The sequence below is a fragment of the Pteropus alecto genome, unplaced genomic scaffold (genome assembly GCF_000325575.1).
Source record: "Pteropus alecto unplaced genomic scaffold, ASM32557v1 scaffold115, whole genome shotgun sequence".
Lineage (NCBI taxonomy): Eukaryota > Metazoa > Chordata > Mammalia > Chiroptera > Pteropodidae > Pteropus > Pteropus alecto.
In genome coordinates this window covers 3,717,282-3,726,233 of record NW_006436814.1, presented here as the reverse complement: position 1 = coordinate 3,726,233, position 8,952 = coordinate 3,717,282, and positions in this window count along the sequence as shown.

Here is an 8,952-nt window from a genome sequence, read left to right as displayed (position 1 = left end):
AAGAGAGAGAGAGAGGGAGGGAGGGAGGGAGGGAGGGAGAGAAAGAGATAGAAAGAAAGAAAAAAGAAAGAAAGAAAAAAGAAAGAAAAAGAAAAAATGAAATGGCTGCCTTGGAAAATGGGGAAGACAGAAGAAAAGCAGCTGGGCTGTGACCCATTACTTTTCTCATCACTGGAGGGACACTCCCAGGGAAAGAAAGGCCAGAGGCCTGGTCTAATCTCCTGGTAAATATACCGATAACTGGGGATTTGCTAGGAGGAGCATGCTTATTAATGAAATTCTCTCAGCATGACGTCTCTGGTTTAGAATTGCTTACGGTAAACAAACCTAGACTCCGAGAATTTATGACTGGGGAAGGTCTCAGTAGTTACACAGTGATCTGGGGTATAAACTGGAGATTTTCACAACCTAAATGCTTCCTCCCACCCCACTGGGTGAGGCGCCTTACAGGTATCCCCTGCTTTCTGAAAGTTCGCTTCTCACCACCTTGCTTTTACAAGAGACCTAATACGGTGACAGATGTTTTTTGTACAAAACAAAGTGGCCTAACGAGAAGCTGGGGAAAACCTGTGCTGAGCCAGAGAGGGTTTGTCCCAGCAGGAAGGACAGAGCCACCTCTGCCTCTTGATTATTTAAATTCCCAGACTTTGATACTGGCAAGATCTCTGCTTCATGTAAATCCAGTTACATCTTATCTTCTTGTTAGCTCAGAAAAATATGTACAGCAAATATTTAAATGGGGCCAATATCTTTATTACAGAAAGTTCATATAAAGCATTAGGAAAAGCATCAAGAAATCAAAAGATACATGGGCTAAGGAGTAAATGGGCAATTTGCAGAGAGAAAATATAAGTGGTAAACAAACAGAAAAAGATTCATACTTCTTAGTAACTGATATAAATTAAAATAGCTTGGAGTTCGTTTGTTTTTTAATCTTTCAAATCAGCAAACAGTTTTATAAAAATGGCCAGGGTGGAGGGAAGAGAGACATTCTAGTGCCTTGCGGGGGGCTGGGGCAGGGGTGGGGGGTGGGGAGTAAATCTTAATCTTAATGCAAGTATTTTAAAAAGCAACTTGAAAACATGCTTCAAAAGCCCCCCCAATAATCTAATTTCTGCAGATTTAGCCTAAGGAAATAATTCTAAACACAGAAAAAAAATCTATGCCCTAAAAATTTTTTAATTGGATATAATCTAAAAAGTACAACAGTAAGTGAATGGTTAAACATAGTTTGGTATATTCATTCACTGAAATATTGTCCCACTATTTCGAACAGCATTTATAAAGACTATATAATAATATATGAACATAGTGCAATGTTGAGGGGGGAAAAGTAGGCTACTAAATGGTTCACGTAGTGTATTTTAAAAAAATGATTGGAAGGAAAGGCACTGAAATGTTTTTCATTAGTCATCTTTTGGAGATGGGACTATTACTGTGTTCTTTTTACTACTTAGAAATTAAAATTTTTCTTTAATGAATATATATTACTTTAACCATTTAACAAACTTTGTAAAGACAGAGCAAAATAAGTGTTGATTACCTTATGATTCAGATGTGGAGAAAAGCAAAGTGTAATGATACTAAATATTGTCCGGACATACGCATGTTATATGGTAAACTAAGGCACATTAAAATTTTCAAGTTCATTTGAGCATCCATTGATTCTGATCGGGCAATGCCAAACCAAAGGTGGTTAGGAGCTCTCCCTGACAAGAGCTAGGGGAGGGAGTTTTTTATAGAGAAGATGCAGAAGCAAAGCAAGAGAACTATTTGATTGGCCATAGCTTAAGCAGTTGCCTTATTTGGCAAAGCCTAGTTGGCTGCTTCTGATGGGCTGTTCTTAAGTTTCATTTTTCTTAGATTCAAGTGCATTGACTTTGGCTTAGGTTTTGGTTTGATTGCATAGGCCATCAAGGCACTAGAGCCAATGGCCTCCTTGTTTAAATGCTTTAATATGCATTATTACATCTTTTCCCTCTCTGTTCAATTAAGTGATTCCTCGGTAAACGGGAATGACTATTTGATAGCTACTGCTTTCTTTTACAGACGAACACCTGGAGAGTGGTACATGGAACCAAAGAAAATAGAAAGAGGAAGTCAGGCTATTTAAAACAAAAACATTTGCTGAATTGTCTACGAAGTATGTGCTGCGAATTTCATAAATCTTCTCAGAAACAGGACAAGGTGTTGTGCACATCCTGGAAATGGTTTAAAGAAGCAAACAGCAAAATGGATAAATCCATCCACTACATGTCATAGAAACATGGACGGAAGGTGGAAATATGCTGAGTCAAAATGGCTCCAATCAGTGGTTCTCAAAGTGTGGTCTACAGACTCCCCGGGTACATGTGGGCAAAATGTTTTTGTTTTTTTTTTTTAATTCATTCATTTATTTTCATTAGTTTCAAGTATACAGTACATTGGTTAGACATCTATCTAGTTCATAAAACGATCCCCCCAATTGCTCCCTCCCTCCCCGCAAAATGGTTTTTATAATAATACTAAGACTTCGTAATTACTCTTTGTCACTATGGTGACACGTGAAAAAGAGTAATAACGGAAAAGAGCCGGTGAAACTGCTGATGCCTAAGTGTGTGGGGAAGTCAGTGGCACTAACAGTGCTGGCTGCCAATGCGGTATGTCTTTCACTGCCACGCATTAGTGACTTTTTAAAAATTCCACTTTCAATTGAGAATGTGTTTAATAAAGCAATAAAAGGGATTGGTTTTATTTAATGTCTATTCTTGCTTGTGAACTCCTTCATATTCTGGGTAATGAAAGGTGAGGTCGGCTGTCTTCACGGAAAGCACTTATGCGATTGCACTTACGTGTCAGTGGTACTGGCTGCTTTTCCTGCAGAACATCATTTTTGCCTGCAAGTATGATGGATGTCCTAAGTTATTCCGATCTGTGAATCTGGTGGACGCTTTCTTGAAAATGAATAAAGTGAGCCTGTTGTTTCAAGGGAAACCATCGACGGTATTTTTTGCTCATGACAAAAATTGGAGCTTTCAAGTGAGAACGAGAATTTCTATAAAATTTGTATCTGCCTTGGTGAGTGTAACAGATTTCCGATACTTACAGATTTTGCAGATGAGACTGGTGATGACATTAATTGATTATATTCTTTATATTGTATAGTGAAATGTGTCAACATTTGGGAGATCTGCATAATCCCGTGAACCGATGTTTTTCTTAAAGATCGATACATGATGTTACGAAATTACGCATGGGTGAAAATCCATGCAAAGTGCATGACAGATCAACGGATTTTAATGTAAGATATGAAAAGTTCATCGATATGATTTCAGGTTCCACTCTGCAACTAAACTTTAAGAAATCACATTTGTGAAATTTGGTGTCGTATCAGAATAATCCATAAGAATCGGAAAAGGCTATTAAAATACTCGTACATTTCCCAACTTCGAATCTATGCAAAGGCCAAATTTTCTTCATACGCTTCAAGCAAAGTATCGTAACAGATTGAATGCAGAAGCAGATGTAAGAATCCAGCTGTCTGCTATTAGGCCAAACCTTAATAGGATTTGAAAATAATGCATTAGTTTCTATTGCTATTAAGAATGACCACAAACTTAGTGGCTTCACCACACACACTTATTATCTTAGACTACTGTAGGTCAGAAGTCTGACACAGGCTTCACTGGGCCAAAATCAAGGTGTCACAGAGCTGTGCTCCTTTTCTTGAGGCTCTACTGGAGAATCTGTTTCTTTGCCTTTTCCGGCCTCTGGAGGTGATGCTCATCCCTTGGCTCCTCTATCCCCAGAGCCAGCAACATCCCATCTCCCTCTCGCTCCTCCTTCCGACCACAGTCCGGAATGGCTCTCCACTTTTAAAGACTCAGGTGACTGAGCCTGCCTGGATAATCCAGGAAAACTCCCCATCTCAGCATCCTTAATCCTAATCACATCTGTGAAGGTCCTTTTGCCATTTAAAGTAACATATTCCCAGGTTCTGGGGAATAGGATATGGACACTTTTGGGGGACACCTTTATATTTGCCTCCTGCAAATATAAAACGGTGTCACTCTGCTCACTGATTTTGTGTTGTAAAATGTAGTTATTTTTCATAAAAATGTTATGTTAACATGCCATTGGTTATTCCTTTTAAATGAATTAATATATTTTAATCTATCGGTTTTAATTTCTAATATAGTAAATGTTGAAAGATACAAGCCACATGAAAGTTTTTTGGAGTCCTCAGTTTTAGGATCACAAAGGGGTAGTGAAACCAAATAGTTTGAGAATTGCTGGCTTCAATTGTTCAAGTGATCAGAGCAAACATCAGAAGAGCTCCTTAAAATAACGTAAATATCCTTCAGTGAAAGACGAAACCATCCTAGCTACCACATAGAGAAATGCTGTGAATGTAACATCATCAGTGAATTGACCAGAATCTTTCAGGCAATCGCCGGCAGTTCCCAGACACAGCAGCGAAGCCCTCTCAAGGAAAGAGCTGCTTCCTTCAAGCCCCCTCTGCCTGCAGTATCACACATGACTGGCAATACGACACCTGCACATCTGTTGCCAGCACCGGGCTCACAGGTGGGTTTCATGCCTGGCAGGCTGGCTCTGTCCTGGAACCCTACTGGTGAGACTATTTGGACACGGAATGTCATGTAATGTGGCTCTGCTTGGCTCAAAGGGAACATGAAGAAACTGCTCTGGACTCCCTCTACAGTGTGCCATGGAAAAGGTCTCGTGTTATCAGCATTCATCTATGCCTCTGTCTCCTTTTCCTAATAAACAAGGCTTCCAACTTCAAAACTGTCTACCAAAGTCTCATTTAAGAAAATCGTTAAATAAAAGATACATAAGAATGAAAATGTGAGTGGGTGATTTTTTTCTTCTATTTATTTTTCTGCGTTTTCTAAATTTTCTATACAGTCTACAAATTTTATAGCAAGAAAAGCAGTCAATCAACCTTTTAGAAAAGTTTAAAAAGAAAAATATTGCATAGACCTGTATGGTGCCAAATGTCGAGTGTATCAGTCAGAAGGAACTGGGCTATGCTACAGTAGCAGGTGACTACCGTTATCAGTGGTTTAAAACAAGGAAGGTTTATTTAGGGCTCATATGACATGTCCTTCCCACGATAACTGTGAACCCAGCCTCGGGGAACAGCCTCTATCTCGATTACAGCTGGTCTCTTGGCAGAAGGCATCAGAGTGTGTGAAGCCTGCCCCGGGTCTTAGGGCTTCTGTCCAGAACCGCCCTGCAGCACCTCTGTTGACATTGGTCAAGCTCACAAGGGACATGGCCAGTCCTGTGGTCAACAGGACAGAGAAACAGAATCTGCCAAAAGTGAGAGGTGCAGAATTTTTGTGAACAGTAATACAGTCTGTCATTTCAACGTCGAACAAAACAAATCGGATCCCCACCTCAAACAGAGGAGACAGGTAGAGAGAGGAAGGAAGGCGATTAACATTTGTTGAGTGTCAGCCATGTTCCTGTCACTTTGACCCCCGTTTCTCTTTGAATTCTCACCATGATCCTCTGAGGAATATTCTTAGATCTCTTCACAGAGGAGGGAATGGAGGCCCAGAGAGGTTAAGTCATTGCCCTGGGTCGTACAGCAGATAAGCGGAGGAGATGGATTTCAAACCCAGCTGCCTCTGGTTCTGAAGCTACGTGGGTCCCACCACCCACCCACACCGTCTCCGGGGCAGTGTCTGGTTTCCAAAGCGTGTTAAAAGAAAACACAGTCCCCCGAACACCAAAACCTGAACTGAGGTCACGGGTCAGGAAGGCGCTTACTCACCCAAAACAAATCAGCATGTGGAAAGCAGCTGAGAGCAATGACCTCAAAGGAGAACCAGGAAGAGGACAAATTCATCAAAGGGCCCAGACACACCCCAGGCCGCCCACGCCCTGGCTGGAACCTTGTGACTGGGTCCAGAGGGCTGCTGCCTCTGGGCAGGCAGACTTGGGCTCTGCACTTAGTTCTGCCACTCGCGATCCCTGCACATTTGGGAAATGGCTCTGCCTTCGTGAACCTCCATTTCCCTGTGTCTAAAAGAGAAATATCACTGCCCACCCCTCACAGAGTTGCCCCCAATAATGAAATAAGACACATAAAATGTAAAGCACATGTAATTGGGACCCCAAAACTGTCCATTCCCCACCCCTCCCTCTCTTGCGTTAGAGAAGATCACATGGCAGGAATCCAAGAGAGGTACAGTCCCTGCTGTAGAGATGTTTATGAGCAATGACAGAGACAAATGAATAGCTCTGTTAATGCCATGCGAAGGAGCGGAAGCAGGGGCAGCTTCACGTAGTTTAGCACAGCCAGGGGAGCACGTGGTATCAGGGGGATGAGGCTGGAAAGGTCCCGTGTGTTAAGCAAGCTTGGGTTTAGCTGCATGTGAGGCAATCACAAAATAACAATGGCCTAAACAAGATAAAAGTTGTTTTTCCCTTCCTCAGACTAAATCAGGAAGTGGGAAGTTCTAAGCCAGTGGCTCCACGATCATCAGAGACAGAGTTTCTTCCATTTGTGATGCCTCACCATCCTCATGGGCACCAGGGTCCAAGATGGCTGCTTGAGCTTCAGCTATCACCTCTGTATTCCAGACAGCAAGAAGCACGGGAGTAAGGACATGCCCCTTCTCCTCCCATCCTATGAGCCGGAACTTCTTTCCATGGCTTCTCCTAGAGCGGGCTGTGGGATTTCTGAGTGGAGTGGTCTGCGGCAGTCGTCTGCATGTCTGGGGCTCTGGGGGGAGGACTGAGTTGGGATTCAGTGTGGGGTTTCATCAACGTAAATAAAGTGGCGGCTCTGGGCATGGCTGGATTGCCCAAGGACAGTGTGCACCGTGAGGACAGAGCCCCACGAAGGCTTGGCAACAAGGATGGGCAGAGAAAATGAAGTCTGCGATGAAGGGGTCAAACAAGGAGAGCACAGTCTCAAGGAGGAAAATCTGCAATCAATAGTGCCTGCTGTTAAAAGTGAGGTTACTTAGGAGTGAGGTCATGGGAAATGCCAGACAAGGAGCTCCAAGAATCGTTCCCTCCACTTACGCTACCCTTTAGCTGGCCCAAAATGACAGAATCAGCTTCCTTTTGGATCTCTAGACTCTACTTAAAAACTGAGAGCAACCAGGGGAATGATTAATGAAGAAGAGGCTGCTAAATTTCAGTAAGAAAGTGTCGCAGCATCTTTGCTTACCTACCTAGCATCTCCCATTCCCCAGCAGCAGCCGTGGGAACAACAGCCCACATTCCTGCTTTTGCTGGTGCCTGGGTGGGCAATACGGACCTTATTTTCAAAAACGTGGCTGTGCATTTTGACTTGGCTGGCAGTTCGCTGAGGGACTGGTACAGAGGCTAACGTTTGCTTCACCCATCCCCACCCCACCCCCCAGACTGGAGCAACTTCCCAGATGGCATCTGTTGAAAGCATTTAGAGACATATACAACGGGTAGCTGTCTGGGGCAAGGAACAGCAGATGGCGTAAGGGACAGACCAAAAAGCCTGGGAAGGAAGAGGCTGAGGAGAAAGATACTGGCAGAATAAGAGCTTTGAATGGCTACTTTGTATACTAGAGAATCCGAGCTGCAACCATGTGCCCAGGGCCACATACAAGCTCAGAAGAGACCTGGGAGGACCTCGGCTTGCATCCTTGGCTGAGCTCTGGGCTCCATGCAAGCAGGAAGTACAGGCTAAGGCAGAGTTGTAGGTGGCCTGGCAAAGCACAGCAAGAGTGCCCAGCTCAGAGCCAATCTGCAAAGACCAGAAGAGGTTTCTTTCAGGTTTTAGGTTTTTTTGTTTGGGGGAGATTTTTTATTTTATTTTATTTGGCTCCAGGTATTTAAGGAAATCTGTGTCTTGTCAGTGGCTGACTGAGATAATGGAACAGAGCCTGCACTGATGACACATGATAAGAAATACGGTCTGCAAAAAACAGTTTGGAAATGTCACCGAACAGATGACTGCAGCCCTAACAAGCAGTAACAGCAAACCTTGAGAAAGGGGTGCGGAATCTGATTTCCAGAGTTACCGCATTATAATATTCAAAATGTCCAGTTTCAGCATAAAACTACAAGCATACAAAGAAAGAGTATGACTCATTCACACACACACACATACACAAAACAGAAACCATTCCTGAGGAAGCCCAGACATTGGACTTGCTAAGACAAAGGCTTTAAACGAACTCTTAAACATGCCCAATTAGCCGAAAGATGCTGAGGACAAAGAACAAAAGGAAGCCAGGGAACAATCCACGTATAAACAGAGAATATGAATGAAGAGATAGAAATTATTAAAAGGAATTCATTAGAAACAATTCTGGAACTGAAACACAGAAGTTGAAATAAAAAATTTGAAAAGATTAACGAAACAGACAAATCCTTAGCTAGACTAAGAAGAGAGAAGATGCAAATAACTAAAATCAGAAATGAAAGTAGGGACATTACTATGATCCTTACAGAACAAAATTATTAAAAAAGCACTATAAACAATGGTACACCAACAAATTAGATAACCTAGATAAAATGGACAAATTCCTAGAAACACAAAAATTTCCAAAACTTACTCAAGAAGAAATAGATAATCTGAACAAATTTATAAAAAGAGACTGAATCAGTAATAAGAGATTGAATCGGTGATCAAAAATCTCTGCCAAAGCAAGATCAAACGGCTTTTTTGGGTAAATTTTCTGGTAAAACCTGTAAAGAATAATTAACACCAATTCTTCTCAAATTCTATCAATAAATAAATAAATAAATAAATAGATAAATAAATAAACAAATAAATAAATAAATAAAAGAAGATCAAGGCAGTAATTTGTGACACTGAAGCAGAAAGACACTTTAGAAATGACCGATGTTATATATGCAAATATGATATTGCATAACCACCAATGAGCATCATTTCAAGGTGACTCCATATCTCCATCCTGGTTTCATAACCTGTCTAGCACGTTTGTT